The sequence below is a fragment of the Mustela putorius genome, unplaced genomic scaffold, assembly GCF_011764305.1.
Source record: "Mustela putorius furo isolate JIRA1106 unplaced genomic scaffold, ASM1176430v1.1 tig00000421_pilon_pilon_pilon, whole genome shotgun sequence".
In the NCBI taxonomy this organism is placed as follows: Eukaryota; Metazoa; Chordata; class Mammalia; order Carnivora; family Mustelidae; genus Mustela; species Mustela putorius.
In genome coordinates this window covers 11,591,589-11,609,898 of record NW_025421375.1, presented here as the reverse complement: position 1 = coordinate 11,609,898, position 18,310 = coordinate 11,591,589, and positions in this window count along the sequence as shown.

Below are 18,310 nucleotides of genomic sequence, written 5' to 3'. Positions count from 1 at the left end.
AATTCAGCAATCGTATTCCTTACCAAAACTTGGAAGCACCCAAGAAGCCTTTCAGTATGTGAACAGAAAAATAAGCAATGGTACATCCAGACAAGAGAATATTATTCAGCACTCAAAAGAAATAAGAAATAAAAAGAAATAAGAAATATTAATACACGAAAAGACATGGAGAAATCTTAAAAGCATATTGCTAGGTAAAAGAAAGTAAATCTGAAAAGGCTACATATGGTATGATTCCAACTACATGACATTCTGAAAAAGGAAAACTATGGAGAGAGTTAAAAGATGTTTGCCAAAGGTTCAGAGAGGGGGAAAGGAGAAATGAATTGGTGGCATAAAAGGGATAATTTTTAGGGTAGTTGAAATATTCTGGATGATACTGTGACATGGTATCCGTCGATACGTATCATTAGACATGTGTCAGAATCCAGAGAAGGTACAATATGATGTGAATCCTAATGTAAATTATGGATTTTAGTTGATAATAATTATGAATACTGGCTTATCAGTTTTAACAAATATGTATGTATATGTTAATAATCGGAGACACTGTATGTTAATGGGTGAAAGAGGATATGGGAACACTGTACTTTTTGCTTGCTTGTTCTGTAAACCTAAAACGGTTTGTTTGTTTAAAGACAATGGGGGAGAGAGAGTATGAAAGTAGAGAGAACAGAGAAATAGAAAGCCCACTACAGCTACTGTATAGCAATCTACGGAAGAGTGGTACAAAATGCTGCTGAGCAATAGAAACCAAATTCAATACAGCCATGTAGCAACTCAAAGAGTTTATTAAACTACCAAGAGAAGCCACTGAAATGTATAAAGTGAGGATGTAATAAATCTGTGTTATAATTATATGTATATATCTATATATATACGTCTTTGTCTCCAGTTCTTGACACAGAGCTCTAAATCCTATGTATTTCCTGAGTGTTACAGGGTGACAGGAGTATCTCTTGTTTTAATAGTTATTTTTTTAGGATTTTATTATATTTATTTGAGACAGAGAGAGAACATGAGTGGGTGCAGGGAGAAGGGCAGAGGGAAAGGAAAAACGAGAAGCACACTCCCGGCTGAGCAGGGAGCCCAGTGTAGTGCTTGATCCCAGGACCCTGGGATCATTGTCTGAGGTGAAGGCAGATGCTAAACGAACTAAGCCACCTAGGTGCCCTAATGAAATTACTCTTGATGAGCCTGTGGATACCTTCTTGATGGGGCTGGTTGCCAGAGGAACCAACCACATGATGAGAGGATTGGTACTTTCTGGACTTCTGGAGAAGGGACTAGAGATTAATTCAATCACTGATGGACAGTGATTTTATCAATCGTAAAAACCTTCTGGTTTGGAGAGCTTCTGGTTTAGAGAATACATTCACATTCTGGGAAGTTGGCATACCTCAGCTCCATGGACACAGAAGGTACTGTGCTTTGGACCCTTCTAGACAATGTTCTGTATATCTTTTCCATGTGGTTGTTCCTGAGTTTTGATGATAAAGTGGTAATAATAAATTAGGTGTTTTCCCAATTTATATGAGCCATTCTAGCCAAGATATTGAAACTGAGGAGAGGTTTGTGGAATGCCGGAGTTAAAAGCTGGTTGGTCAGAAGTACAGGCTTGTGAGGCTCGTGAGTAGCATCTGAAGGGGTGGCAGTGTTGTGGGACAGAACCTTAAACTAGGGTGTCAGTGCAACAGCAATAGTTAGTGTCAAAACTCAATTGAACTTAAGGATGCAAAGTTGGGGTCCAGATAGTTGGAAATCTGGCCAGTGTGGAAGTACATCCCCACACATTTGGTGTTGCAAGTATAAGTAAAGACAGTACAGGCAACCTAAGACACTCGAATTTTGGAAACAATGTTTGGGAAAACACTGATGGTGAGGAAGGGAGGGGGCAAATAGATGGTTATTGCCTCAGAAGAGGTTTAAAACTAGGTGTAGATAGAAAAGCTTTCCTACAAATCCTATTAAATGTAAGCCCTCTGATGCATCTCATCTTTGTAAATAAAGTGGGACTATTATGTGGCAGGCAAGAATTCTACCACTAAACCACCAATGCTTGGACTATTATGTACTTCTTAAAGACAAGGTAGGAATACCATGAACTGCATTTAAAAAAAGAGAAAAAGAAAAAGAAAAAGACTAAGGGCACCTGGGAGGCTCAGTGGGTTAAGCATCTGCCTTCGGCTCAGGTCATGATGTCAGGGTCCTGAGATCAAGCCCCTCATAATGCTCTGTAGTCAGTGAGAAGCCTGCTGCCCCCTCTCTGCTGCCTGCCTCTCTGCTCACTTGTGATCTCTCTACATCTAATTCAAATAGATAAATAAAATCTTTAAAAAAAGAAAAAGACTATAAACTCTAAAACACAAATAAATAATGGCAAATTCCAATCCCAGTCTATAAGCCTGAACTCTCAAGAGAGATACCATGGATTCTGTGTCCTGCTCAGAAGACTAGAGAAAAATGATAATCCACATATCAGAAACAAATTTAGAAGCAAGTGGTAGTAATATAGGAGTACTTTTTCATGACCTCACTTGAAGGTTGATCTAACCTGGAAGAAGTTACTGAAAACCAATGCATGCTTAACCACGGAAACTTGAATCCATGAGTTTAGGACTCAGTGTTTTATATTCCCCAAATTGAGACTTTATGTTTTACTGTATTAACAGGAGGGGGATCACTGTCAGTTTTAAGATAAATAGTCAGATTTATGTCATTTTTATTCACAGTGATGATTCTTTTATTTGTCTGTTTATTGTTGGCTGTCTTGAACTCCAAGCCTTTATTAGGTAAATTCTCCTGGACAATTTAGGTGGCATTATAGGGAGTTTCCAGGTTCATCTGATCTGCAATTTAATCTGCAATTTAAGGAGTATCAGGAAAGGTTTTCTAGTTTCACACTGAGTTTTCTAATTTTCCATTGATCTTTTTAAATATTTTGTGGGGATCTAGAGCAACCCCAAGACCAAGTATTTCAATAAACTTCAAACACCCAGAGATTGAATTCTAGACCAATAAGTCCTCTCTAGTAAGGTCAAAGACCTCTCTAGTAAGGGACAGAATGAGGCATCTCTATGAATCTCTCTCCTAGATAAGATTCCTTCAAGTAACAAGAAGAAGAATAATCTCAAACAATAGAAAAAGAAAACATGGAAAAGCTGCTGTATTTAAGGGAATATGAAGGAGGGTATGACCTATGTCAAGCGTTGGAGAGTTAAGATGCACTTAGATAAATCTTATAAAAACAGCATGATGAAGACATGATTTACTCTCCCTATTTTGTGAAAGAGAAAACTAAGACTTAGATAGTTAAGGATATTGTCCAAGATCACACGGATGGTGAAAGATAAAGCTCAGATACAAACAATTCACAAAACTAGTTAGTTAATCAACTCATCAGATAGCAGCCAAATGAATAAATGTTAGATCCATAAACACAGCTTTTTAACTGACAAAGTAGCAAAGGGTATGCGCACTGTAGCAGCATCTATGACAACAACTGCTGAAAATTATTTCTCTATCAGTGTCACTGAACAGCCACTACCACCATCTGAAGTGGAAGAACGGCTCCTGGAGGTCATTCTGATGGAGCATTTTGGAGAGCAGAACTCTAGCCAAACTACTGAAGAAAGGCTTCCGGATAGAAATGGATCTCTTCTGGTAGTTTGGTTTTGCTCTTTGAAATAAGTCAATAACACACTGGCCTGACAGGAAAACTACATGTCCATAAAGTATAAAGGCATGATTTCTTTTCGTTCCACTGCTTTCAGAGGCAATGGAGATACTGCAATTGAACTAAAATATGCTGTTAAAGTCAGCATAATGATTCAATTTGTACAGCTTTTGATAATAGATTTTCAGGTCAGATGAAGAGAGTGAGGAAGCAGTTCCTAGTCAAATTGTCTCAATTTAAGTTTAATATGACAGTGAACAGATGGAAATCTGAATTATCATTAAAAATGTAGAGAAACAGAGAACAAAATATATGGATACAGTACATTTGTATATGTGCATATATTATACAGGCAGAAAATCTTTTGTTAAATGTATGATTTTTAGATTACAATTTCAGTTTTGTAAGAAACATTAGAATTAAATGTGAAGTATCCACAGAACAAAAGAAATCATATAATAAAAGCTGTAACTTTAACAGCAAAATCTATTTGAAACAAATATCAGACTGGCATTTGTCTAAACACTTGCCATGCTTTATTATATTTAAGCCTCAGCAGAGTCTATATTAGGACAATATCAAGTTACTCCTTATGTTGGAGAAAAAGCATGACACAGTGAGTAAGTGCAGACTCCAGAATTTCAAATCCCAGTTCCTCTGCTAATTAGCTGTGTAACTATCCTCAGGCAAGTCGCTATTCCCTCATTTACAAATTAAGATCCACTGTGGTCATAATTATTCCTTTTGCTTGTTAGGAAACTTAAATAAGATAATGTATGTGAAGTTTTTTAGAGCTAAATCCTGGCCAAGTAAGTGCTGAGTGAAAAACTTTTATGCTCATGTCATCATTTAGAGATGAAAAATTGAGAGAGAAGGAACTTGTATAATATCACAGCATTAGAAAGAGACAAAGGGGAAATACTTAACAGCTATCACTTTATAATCTCTGAAATGTCATGTAGAAACACAATATTTAGCAGTATTATTTCATTCTGATTGATATTAAGAAATCTGCATAACCTCATTATCATTTTTGATAAATGATTAATATCAGGCACCTTTTAAACTAAATGTTAAGAATCAAATCTACCCATTTTCCCCCTTTCTCAAAATATTTAAAATTTCTCATTCATGTATATATAACTCACAGCACAAAACAGTTCTGATGTCTGAAAAGTATAACAAAGATAGTGGGACTTTTATGAAATTAATCTCCAAGCTACCATTCAACTCTCTCTTTTTCATTAAAACTCAACTTTTAAAATGACAGTCTTATTCAAATTTCATTAATTCCTTGATTCATTTGAATTATCCAATGCCCCACTTTAATGAAATACAGTGCCATATCTGCAGTCATATCCTACTTGACCTCCTCATATAGATTGATCTGAGTGACTGTTCCCTACTTCCTCATGGAACCTTCTCTGAACTACAGTTTTTTATCAGACTGCTCCTTGTTGGTCTCCTGCATGTGTACCATTCAACATTATCCTTAATTGTCAAGGCTGCTGGGGTTTGATTTGGCCTCCTCCTGTCCTTGTTTTCTCTATCTATACATTCTTACAAAGGAATTGTATCAGAGACCATGGTTTCAACTGCTTTCTTTATGCTGATGAGTTGAAATACCCAGTTAAAGATCTCCAAATTCCCAACTCTTTTCCATATGTCTACCTGTACACTAGATGTTTCTATCTTGAAGTTCTGCACAGATTTTAGTTTAACCAATTCATAATTGGCCATTGATTATCTATAAATTCTACCTTTTTCTTTTTGTCTATTTTACCATATACCTAGTTATTCATGTCAGAAAATGTAGAGTCACAGTCACTACCACATATATCTAGTTCCTCACTGTAATTAATTTCTAAGTGTCATTGATTCTGCCAAAAAACTATCACATAAATGTAACTTTACTGTTCCATCTTAATGGAAGCTGTCTGTGTTCAGAATCATACAAATAGCATGAATTATGATGATATTTTCTAAATCCTTCAGTCTGGTCAGTTTCCAGGTTGGTGGTAAAGTCATCTATAAAGAAACTAAACCTGCCACAACTTTACTAGGAAACATATATTATATCTCCCCACTGATTTCTGTATTAACCACAAACACAGGTCCTTGTCACACTGAAAAAAATACACCTTTTGTTAGCAGCAGTCAAACAGTTCAATAAAAGTTCTAAAGTTCAATACAAGTTCTAAAGCCAAAACTTCTGGATTCTATTATTGGCTTTGCCATCTATTTATTATGTGATCATTGACAACTTATTTACCTTTTTAGAACATGTGAAGAGAGCTCAACAATTATTAATAATTGTATATAAAGTTTAGATTAAGTGAAATTTCACCATTTAAGTGACATGGTAGAAATGGAGTGAAGATACAGGTTAACAGAAAACACAAAAAGACATTCAATAAGATCCATAGATTTGTGAGGAGTAGCTGAATTTATTTTTGGTCTTCCAGTGCCCAAAACAAAAGGAGAACCATAATCAGACTATGCTGTGAGTGATTACAGCAAGAAAATACAAAGTGAGGAATCTTATGACTTTACTCCTTGATCTATTCTACACACTTTGACCATCCAATGAAAACCATTACATTCCAATGAATGTAAAAGCGATTCATTGGAAGGACAGTCTTTTCAACGAGTGGTGCTGAAGTGGCTGGATATCCAAAAGCATATCAAAACCAAAATAAAAACAAGCAAAAAAACCCAAAACAACCAACCAACCAAACAAACAAACAAAAAACCTAAATGTAAACCTTGTGCTTTCTATTCAAATTAACTCAAAATATATCATTAAGTTGAATGTAAAACATAAAACACTAAAACACAGGAGAACTCTTTGGAAGCTTAGATACAACCTGAATTGAACAGTATTTAGTAATCAGAATGAAGCAGTGATCAAAAACCTCCCTAAAAACAAAATCCCAGGACCTGATGTATTCCCTGGGGAATTACACCAAACTTTCAAAGAAAAAAATAATACCTACTCTCCTGAAGCTGTTTCAAAAAATTAAAGCAGAAGGAAAACTTCCAGACTCTTTATGAAGCCAGAATTACCCTGACCCCAAACCAGGCAAAGACCCCACCAAAAAGATATTCAGACCAATATCCCTGACAAATATGGATGCTAAGATTCTCAACAAGATCATAGCTAATAAGATCCAACAGTACATTAAGAAGATTATCCACCATGACCAGGTGGGATTTATCCATGGGATGCAAGGGTGGCTCAACATTCGCAAATCAATCAATGTGATTGAGGGTTAACCCACGGAATGGAAGAAGATATTCATGAATGACAGTACATAAAAAGGGTTAATATTTAAGATCTATAAAGAACTCCTTGGGGTGCCGGGGTGACTCAGTGGGTTAAGCCCCTGCTTTAAGTTCAGGTCATGATCACAGGATCCTGGGATCCAGCCCCACATTGGGCTCTCTACTCAGCAGGGAGCCTGCTTCCCTGTCCCCCGCTGCCTGTCTCTCTGCCTACTTGTGATCTCTCTCTGTCAAATAAATAAAATCTTAAAAAAAAAAAAAAGGAACTCCTCAAACTCAACACACACAAAACAGATAATCATGTCAAAAAATGGGTAGAAGACATGAACAGATAATTCTCTAAAGAAGACATACAAATGACTAACAGACATATGAAAAAATGTCATCATCATTAGCCAACAGGGAGATTCAAAATAAAACCACATTGAGATACCACCTTACCCTAGTTAGAATGGCCAATATTAACAAGAGAGTAAACAAGTGTTGGAGAGGATGTGGAGAAAGAGGAGCTCTCTTACACTGTTGGTGGGAATGCAAGTTGGTGCAGCCACTTTGGAAAACAATGTGGAGATTCCTTCAGAAATTAAAAATAGAGCTAACCTTTGACCCTGCAATTGCACTACTGGGTATTTACCACAAAGATACAGATGTAGTGAAAAGAAGGGCCATCTGTACCTGAATGTTCATAGCAGCAATGGCCACAGTCACTGAACCTTGGAAAGAACCAAGATGCCCTTCAATGGATGAATGGATAAAGAAGCTATGGTCCATATATAGAATGGAGTATTATGCCTCCATCAGAAAGGATGAATACCCAACTTTTATAACAACATGGATGGGACTGGAAGAGATTATGCTAAATGAAATAAGTCAAGCAGAGAAAGTCAATTATCATATGGTTTTGCATATTTGTGGAGCATAAGGAATAACACAGAGGACATGGGGAGATGGAGGGAGAAGGAGATGGAGAGGAGAAGTTTGGGGGAAATTGGAGGGGTAGATGAACCATGAGAGACTGTGGACTCTGAGAAACAAACTGAGGGTTTGGGAGGAGAGGGGGATGGGAGGTTGGGTGAGCCTGGTGGTGGGTATTATGGAGGGCACGTATTGCATGGAGCACTGATTGTGGTGCATAAACAATGAATTCTGGAACACTGAAAAGAAATTAAGAAAGAAAGAAAGAAAATTTTTTTAAAAAATGAAGAAAAAGGCTTAGATGTTATACCAAATCATGCACCATGGGAAAAAAAATAAATCAAAAGGATAAAAATAAAAGCTACAGACTAAGATGGACTATTTGGAAACCACATATCTGACAAGAGACTTACATGTAGAGAATATAAATCACTCTCAAAGTTCAATTATATATATGTATAAATAGTATAAATAGTATAAATATGTATTATATATGTATATTATATAAAAAGGTATATATTATTTATATATATCATATCTTATATATAATGGGTAAAAATATAGCCACAATTTGCTTTACCAAAATGATACAAAGATGATAAAATATGAAAAGATGTTGAAATCACTAGCTATCAGGAAAAAGCAAGTTAAGACTATGGTATTGTTTCACTACACACCTATGAGAACTAAAACAAAAGAAACCAAACAAAAAAAATTCTATAAAAACAAATTCTAACCAGGATGTGGTTAAAATTGAATCTCTGAAACACTGTTGGTGGGAATATAAAATGGCACAGCCAACAAAAGAAACCTTTTGTTGTTGTTGTTCTTTAAGATTTTATTTATTTGTTAGAGAAAGAGAGAAAGAGCACAAGCAGGCAGAGAGGGAAGCAGGTTCCCTGCTGGGCAATGAACCCAATGATCCTAGGACCCTGAGATTATGACCTGAGTTGAAGGCAGACATTTAACTGACTGAGACACATAGGCATCCCAAAAACTTTTCTTTTTCTGATATTAAACATATATTTACCATAGGACCCAGAAATCATAATTCTCAGCATTTATACCCCTTCCACACAAGAGCCTCTACACAACTGTTAGAGTAGTTTTATTTGTAATTGTCAGAAAATCGAAAATAGGGGCGCCTGGGTGGCTCAGTGGGTTAAGCCGCTGCCTTCGGCTCTGGTCATGATCTCAGGGTCCTGGGATCGAGTCCCACATCAGGCTCTCTGCTCAGCAGGGAGCCTGCTTCCCTATCTCTCTCTCTCTCTCTCTGGCTGCCTGTCCGTCTACTTGTGATTTCTCTCTGTCAAATTAATAAATAAAAGCTTAAAAAAAAAAAAAGAAAATGGAAAAGAATCAAAATACTTTAAAATTGGTGGCAGTTAAACGAATTGCTACCTCCATGGCATGGAATACTCAGGGGGAGAAAAAAAATCGATAAACGCAGCAACTTGGATTCATACTGAAGGAAAAATAATAATTTAAAGGGTTGTATACTATATGATTCCACTTACATAGCATTCCCAATATGGCAGAATTGTATAGATGAAGAAAAAATTAGTGGTTGCCTGGAATTAAGAATGGTGAAGAGAAGAGAGTAGATGTGACTATGAATAGGTGTAGTAGAAAGGGAACCTTTGTGGTGAATGAATATTTTTGTATCTTGATTAGTGCGGTTACATGAAGCTACACATAATTTAAAATGATAATATTTTCACACACAGTGTGAAATGTTGATCTGCTATTGTTACTGTACTATAGTTATATACGATGTGACCAGTAGGGGAAACTGGATAAAAGGTACAGAGAAACTGTTTCCTTGCACAGAGAGATTATCTTGGGATCTTCCTTGTATCAAGAATTATTTTAACCTGATTTTTTAAATTAGATTAAAATATATAACACTATTGATTTAAAGGTAGAAAATGCTTCTTTAAAGGCATACAAGGTAGCAACTATAAAGGAAAAGACTGAGTAGTCAAACTAAATTAAAATAATTTGTCAATGAAAAATGATGTTAAAAATGAAAAGCCAATCCATAGGTTAAGAAGAAATATTAATAAATCCTAATCATGTATGTGTCCATGTATATAACAAATAAAGAAAAGAAAGACAAACCAAAGGAAAAACAGATCAAGAAATACATTAAGAAATTCACAGAATAAGAAAACAGAATGATCAATAAACATATGAAAAGTTCTTCCATCTCTTTAGTAACCAAAGAAATGCCAGTTGGAAGGGGAGGTGAACCATGAGAGACTATGGACTCTGAAAAACAATCTGAGGGTTTAGAAGGGGCGGGGGGTGGGAGCTTGGTGGAACCAGATGGTGGGTATTAGAGAGGACACGGATTGCATGGAGCACTGGGTGTGGTGCAAAAACAATGAATACTGTTACGCTGAAAAGAAATAAAAAATTAAAAAAAAAAGAAGATAAGAGGACAGGAAACATGGTGGCCCCTTTAATGATATAAAGTCAAGTAATACATATTTTTAATTTTATTTTTTAAATATTAGGTAAAATTATAATTTTATCTGATACTTTTAGGAAGTTCTCATCTTAGGGGATATAAATTACAAATATTTTGGTTCCCTTTTGTCTTTGTTCCATACCTATGATTTTTCTGTCTAATGCTATGCAAATTTTTCCTCCTTGAATCCTTTATCCCTTCATGCTTTTTGTTTTAATTGTTTATTTCTTCTTAATCCAGAAAAATCGTGAAGATATACTTTTGTGTGGGTTTGTATGTATGAATGCGCTTATACGATTTTATATCTTATCTGTATGTGTGCTGGGGAGTTATTTTAGCTTTTATGTTTCTTCAACCAATAGAGATTAACAGCTTTGGGTGGCTATCCATCTAAAGTCAATCTCCACTTCACTGTTTGATGTCTCATTTAGGTGAAACTATATCACTATTCTGGTGTCATACTGCACACCCAGAATCTTTTACCATCAGACCAACTTAACACTTCTCTGCATTTCTAAACAAGATATTTATAGTTTTCCCACAAAGGATACATTGTCTCTATTGTAGAATCAAACACTGGTGGTTTTGCTTAGATGCTGCAAGTTCAGGTATCTTCCAACATCTTCACTTGACCTTTAGGGCATTAGTTCCACTCTTTCATATACAGTTTCTACAAAATTTTACTTCAACACAGTGTGAGCTTTTGATCATTTCTGAGCGAAGGAAGGAAATCACTCTCTTTTCTGTTATTTTAAAACTTGAGTATCATCTAATTATTATTTATATAGTAATGCGAAGTTTTCTGAGTGCATTTAGGTGATTTTTCAACAAAAGTATGTAGAATTTTAAGAACAGAGATTGTTCATTCAGTTATTGTAGTTAAAAAGTTTCCATGAAACATTGCATTTTGCAAGATTACATTTCATATGGATGTTAAGCAACAAAATGATGTTTTCTTTCATTTGAAAAATGGTACTCTATAGAGTACAGGCAAAAGTGGTAAAATGGCTTTGTGAAGGGACCTGTTAATACCTGATTTACAAGACCAGCATATAACAGAGTGAAAAAAATGTTAGAAACTTAATGCTTTTGTGCACTGTGTGAGAGGACTCATACATTATGTGAAAATAAAAATCTCAGCTGTTTTGAAATTTTGCACGGTCAGGGAAAATATATCAATAGAATTTTGTCACCAAAAAGAGCCATGCTGCATGGGAAGATGGATGCAATCAGCATTCTGCATTATAATCAAGCCAACAGTCAATACAGATTAAATATTGACAGAGGTTTCTTGACCAGTGCTAAACTGAACAGTCCCGAAGAGGTTCGGGAAACATTAGCATTATGACAGTGAATTTGTGTGATACTTCTGCCTCCACTGGTGTTACTCATTATACAGTATGAGGCTCTGAAGATAGGTCTCCAAATGAAAGGTTAGAAAAAATAAAAAGGCCCCAGGCCTGTGAAAGGAAAACTAATATGGGATATACTAAGAGCACTAAACTTAATAACTTAATAATATGATTCATAGACAACTGACCTATCATACAACAAGGAAGACTGTACATATATATGACAATTGATTGCCTCTACCTAAAAACTGAAACTTTATATTAGCTTTTCCAACTTTGGATTCTTATCAATAGTTTGGGTCATCAATATTGTATTTTATTTTTGAAAAGAAAAGGACATGCAACAACATGAATAGAGCTAGAGAGTATAATGCTAAGTGAAACAAGTCAGAGAAAGACAAATACCATATGATGTCACTCATATGTAGAATTTAAGAAATGAAACAAACAAGCAAAAGAAAACAGAACAAAAAACCGAGAAGAGAACAGATAGTTATCAGAGAGGAAGTGAATGAGGGGAATGGATTAAATAGGGGATAGGGATTAAAGAGCACACTTATGAAGAAAAGAAAATAAAAATAAAGAGCAAGTAAGTTAAGGACTGAAGAACACACAAATAAAGATAAATATGTATTTCACAAATCTCAATATGTAATCTAAAATTCTAAAAAATTAAGAAAAAGGGAGGGGTGAGCTCTCGCTTTAAAAACAACATTTGTTCTTTTTAAAATTTTGCTCTTATTTTATCATGGTAAAAACATTTAACATGGGATGTACCTTAACTTTTTAAGTGTACAATACACTACTCTTGATTACAGGAACAATGTTCTATAGAAGAACTCTAGAGCTTATTCATCCTAGCTCCTGAGAACTTGGGACAATGTTTTAGAGTTAGGTAGCAGTAATTGGGTAGGTTTTCATGTTTCCAAGAGCATTTACTTGAGGATGAAGTTGGGTTTTACTTCATCACAAAATGAATTACAGGTATTGGTTTAAAATAGGATAAACATATTTTATATAATTCTTAGGATAACTACAAAGGGAAAAACCTGTAGTAGGTACACAAAAGATTATGATAAAAAGTCAAAGCATACTGCTTCAAAAGATATCTAACATAAAGGAAGGCAACAGGATAAGTAATATGGAATAGAAAAAAGTAATGGCAATAGAAAGTGCTCATCTATCAATAATTATATAAACATATATGGACTAAGATCTACAAAGACACAATGTGGCTGATGAATAAAGAACAAGATCCAACAACATGCTGACTATAAGAGACTAACTTCAGCCTTGAAGATTTACACAGACTGAGAGTGAAAGGATGATAATTGAAACTTCAAGCAAATTATTACAAAGAAAAGTAGGAGTAGCTATACTTATATTAGACAAAACAGACTTTAAGCTAAATATAGACAAACAAGACAAAGAAGGTCATTATATAATGAAGGGATCAATCCATCAAGGAGATATCACAACTGTAAATATCTGCACCTAAACTCAGGGAATTTAAATATAAAAAGCAAATACAAATAAAACTACAAGGGAAAATAAATAGCAGTAAGATAATAGTTAAGAACTTTAACATGCCATTCACAACCGCAGATAAATAATCCATTCAAAGAACCAATATGAAAACAGTGGATTTGAAAAACACTAAAGACCAAATGTATCTAACAGACATATTCAGAATATTCCATCCAATAGCAGTAGAATGCACATTTTTCTCAAATGCACAAGGAATGTTTTCTAGGATACATCATATGTTAGACCACGAAACAAGGCTCAACAAGTTTAAGAACACATAGAAATTACATCAATATCTTGGGATGCTACAAAAGCAGTCCTAAAAGAAGAGTTTAAAATGCTAATCACATATATCGAGGGAAAAAAAAAAACGCCTTAAATAAATAACTTAACTGCATATCTCAAGGAACTAGAAAGAAATGAAAAAAGTCCAAAGTAAGCAGAAGTTAGGAAAGCATGAAGATTAGAGCAGAAATAAATGAAACAGAATAGGAAAGCAATAGAAAATATTAACACGAGTAAGAATTGGTTTTTTTGAAAAGAAAAATTGAAAAACCTTTAGCTAGCTAATCACGGAAAAGGGAGGACCTAAATGTGCACTCAGAACCTCAATATTTATAAGACCCTTGTGATTTCCAGGTTGGTGCACTCATCTATCATCTACATTCTCTGGAGATGTTTCTGACACTACAAAAAGAATTAGAATACATTTCACCTGTATTTAGAGCCACACAGAAATTTCAGACAGAATTACTGTGGTGTTCCCGCAGGTTCTTCCTTTCTTCGCTACATGGTGTTACATTCAACATACTATTGTTCCTTAGAGGATAATCCAAGCTGATGGTATACAAGCTGCTGTATCAACAGCTCAAATGTAGCTATGGAATTCTCCTCTTGTATAATTCCTGTCTAATTTTCTATGTCTCTCATCATGTAAAGCTGTGTTTCTCTCCATAGTATGGAGAGAGTACTTCGATTAAACCATATGGAAAGAAATTAGTGTAAATTCAAACTAATACTCTATGTCAAAACATCCAAGAACTCTATATACTGGTGTCTCTATTTTTGAACTCAGTAATTGCTCACTAAATCTACGAAAAGAGCAGTCACTCATTAGTATCTGTTTTACCTTCCATTCTGAGGGGAGAGTGGAGAAAGGGCTCTTGCCTACCCAATTTGGCCATGGTGTTTCCTAACGGTCTCTAAAGGGATTTTCAAATAATCTTTGAAATTCCCATTCCACTTTATCAAGTTCAATCTATTAGTTTGCTATTGGAGGCATTCTGCATTTTCTTTCTGGTCAAAAGAGGCACTCTCTGATTTTTTTTTTCTCCAAAAGGAGAAAAATCACTAATCTTTTCCCTGGAGAATAAGGTTCTTTGCCCTCATGGTATGCTGTGAATGGATTGTATCTAACAATAACATCAGCTGGGTTTTATTTCTCAGAGAAATGACAGGTCTCCCTGGAATTAAGTTGACCTGATAATTCAAAAATGGCAGAGTTTCAGGGTCCTTCGTTGCACTGAATCGAGTTGTGGATGTCACCCTTTCTACGAGGCATAATATATTTGAATTTTTATTTGTGACTTCTTTCCAAACAGACAATAAATTCAATGTTTCATCAGTTATCATACGCATCTGCAGCACATGTTCTATTTCTCCCTGTGGTGACTTGTAAGCATGATTTCAGCACTGAGCTATTTTTGTAAACAGTTCTTTCTGTTTTCTGTCTCAACTTATTTTCACTCATCTCCCCCACCCCAGACTTTCTTATTATTTTCTTCATTGTTAAAACTGGATGCTAAAATAATTATAAGTTAGAACCTCCTAAATGACACTTATTAGGAAATGCCCTCATATATAAGGCTATGTGAATTTAAAATTTTAATGTTTAAATGGGATATTTTATCAAATTCAACACCAAACCGACAATCCCCTCTATAACAACAATTTGCCAAATGGAGAAATGTCGTACGCTGAATGAACATTATCCTTCATGCTGATAGGTGAAATTAATGAAATAATTAAAAAGCCATAAAAGGAAAATGAAGAGTGTCAGAAGACACCAACAGGATTGAAAACAAAATATTTCTGGCATGGAAATGTGATTACAAAAAAGGAAAAAGAAAACTACAACTTTCTCCAATCTCAAGAAAGAGAATGATGTTTCATTCACAAAACATAGCATGTTTTCTTTAATATTCTAGAACTTAATAAATGTGTCTTATATCACAGTGGAATACTGTTCCCATAATTTCTCAGGATTAAGAAAGCTAATTGCCATATTTTCTATGGAAAATCCAATGCCCTTTGCAACATAAAGACTGATGGACAGGATCAGATAAAGAGACACAAAGTATCTCTTAGAACAAATCTCATTGCAGAGACCATTGCATTGATTGTCCTGAACCAGAGAAGCCCCGCCAATAACAACAACAACAAAAACAGGGGGCTTGATTGCTTAATCAGTTAAGCCTCTACCTCAGGTCATGATCCCCAGGTCCTGGGATCAAGCCCCCAGTCCTGGGATCAATCCCCCATTGGGCTCCCTGCTCAGCAGGCATTCTGTTTTTCCCCCTCCCTTTGCCTCTCCCCCTGTTCTTATGTACTCTCTCATTATTTCAAATAAATAAATAAATCTTTTAAAAATAATAAAAACAGAAACAAACAAAAAAACAAAAACCTTCAACCTTTTGACACAGTGCTCTCCCATTTGTCGTGCTTGGACACATTGTTTTCCTATCTATTTCACATTATACCACCTATTAGAAAAATACAGGATGAGGATGAAAAATAGTCAAATTTCAGTGTTCTGATTTTTCAAGGAAAAAAAGAGTACAGAGAAACATTTCAGTTTAACAATTTCCAAAAATAATTTAGTTTTGAACATTTGACTTGTGCAGAAAGTCAAATGAACTTGTTCTATAACGAGAAAACACTCGCTCTGTAATAAAAGAATCATATTTGTTTACATTGTTTTTGTGTCAATCAGAAGAAAGTAGTTGTTGGCCAGTGTTGGAAAACTAAAAGCAAAGGAGAACGGGTGACAAGAAGCCCTGTTAACCCAACCATACCCTTGCATTCATTGACTGTTTGCCCATCTTCTTTAGGTTTCCCTCTATTGAGACTCACTGGTGCCTTCCACAGATAGGAGTCACATAGACTATAACGGTATGATAAATTTCTTTCTTCCATTTCCTCTACTTGGGACTGCAATATTATTTTTGAGTCAATTATTATGGCTTAAAGAATACAGAGAGAAGAAAAAATTAGGTGCTGCAAATAGCCCAAATTCTAAGAGGGTGGTTAAAACACTGAGAATCATTACTTAACAATTTTAACTATTAGGCAAAGAAGCAGCAACTGCCACCAAGGATGGAAAATTCCATCTCTTATTCTGTTGTGAAAGAGGAAAATGCTCTCCTCTATTGATATGACGTTATTCAATCCAGGAACTAATCTATATACTAGATTTGACTTCCAGTCAGATGGGCTCAAACAATCATATCTGCGTCTACTAACCTGGGATTTCCATCCACTCAAACTTGTCAACAGAGTCTGATGGAATATTATCTTTATTTTGTTTTCTCTACACACACAGACACATACACACACATACTTGTTTACTAGATAGGTATGAGGACAGACAAACAGAAGTACTTCACTGTTTTGCCTGAGCATGGGTGCTTGCATTACTGAGGTATTTTGGGCAAGACCTAATTCAGCATTTCTTACAAGATCAAGAACTCAGGCATCTCTTGAGAGATGAGGCATAGCTAAGCTCTGAGCAGACAGTAAATCAGGACTCTGGAGAGTCTGGTACTTCTGAACTGATGAGCCAGCAGAAGATCAGCAGAAGAAATGGGTGAAGGTCATTGTATACATATATTGAGGAATTGAGGATATTTAAATCATCATGCAAAGTAAAAGTGCAGGAGGGTAACATGGTGTGCCATACCAATCCTCCTTCAGTAATGAAGGATTTATTTCCCCAGCGGCCGGCAGTGCTACCCAGAGACCTTTCTCAGTTCTCCACCCACTTTGGGTTATGGCCTCTACTGAAGAGAGCTGGCCTTGTTCAAGATCAGTTCCCTCATTGAGAATTTTGCATTTAGTGACTGATCATTTCAGGGATATAAAGAATCAGTCACCTCATGTCAACATGGGACAGTTAAAATTCCCTGTGGGACCGTCTGATGTTTCCCTTGAAAAGACGTTTCTCTACTCAACTTCTCCCTCTGTTTTGCTTCTTTTCCTCTTCCCTTCTCCACCCTTCCTATCCTTCCCCCTTTCTGCCCTCCCCTTCCCTTCTTTTCTTCCTTTTCTCCCTACCCTTTTCTTCTTCAGGTATTAAATCCTAGAGAATCCCAAGCTTTTCTGCAACCAGACTCTAATTCTTTTAATGTATATTAAAGGCCAAAGGGAGTGAGAAAAAAAAAAAAAAACAGAAATAGACATTCTTAATTAATCGGGAAAAAGGTGCTTGAACACCCCAAAACTTCTTATGCAATTTCAAATAAGAATTAGAACAGTCCATTATTTTTACAGCTAAAAGGATGAGAATTATTCCAGAAATATGTGATGGTAACTCCGGCTTTCTCAGCCAACTGACAAAAATGTAGTTTGTGAAAACTCATAATGCTTATACAATAGCCTCATGTGAAAAGATCAGAAAAATAGGAAACAGACAAGAAATTCCAAATGAAGTGACATTTATTGGGTACTAACTATATATGTGACACCATGTTAGGCATCTTACGTATGTCATCACTCTTCTGATCATAATGCTGTGGATGGAGTTAATATTCTATATTCTTTCTAAAAATGAAGTAATTGAAGCTCAGAAAGAATAAATTACTCACTCAAGGTCAGGAAATTAAAAACAGCATTTAAATAACCATCTAAAACACAAGTACATGTTCTTTCTCTATGATATACTCCTAAAGATTAAAAGAAAATGAGAATATTTTCAAATCAGATTACATTTTGAGAATGTGGGCTTTATTAATTAAAGAGTTTAGATGGAACAAATCAGTGTCTTCCCCAGGCTAGACTGTGGAACACATAAATCCCTCCTAATCA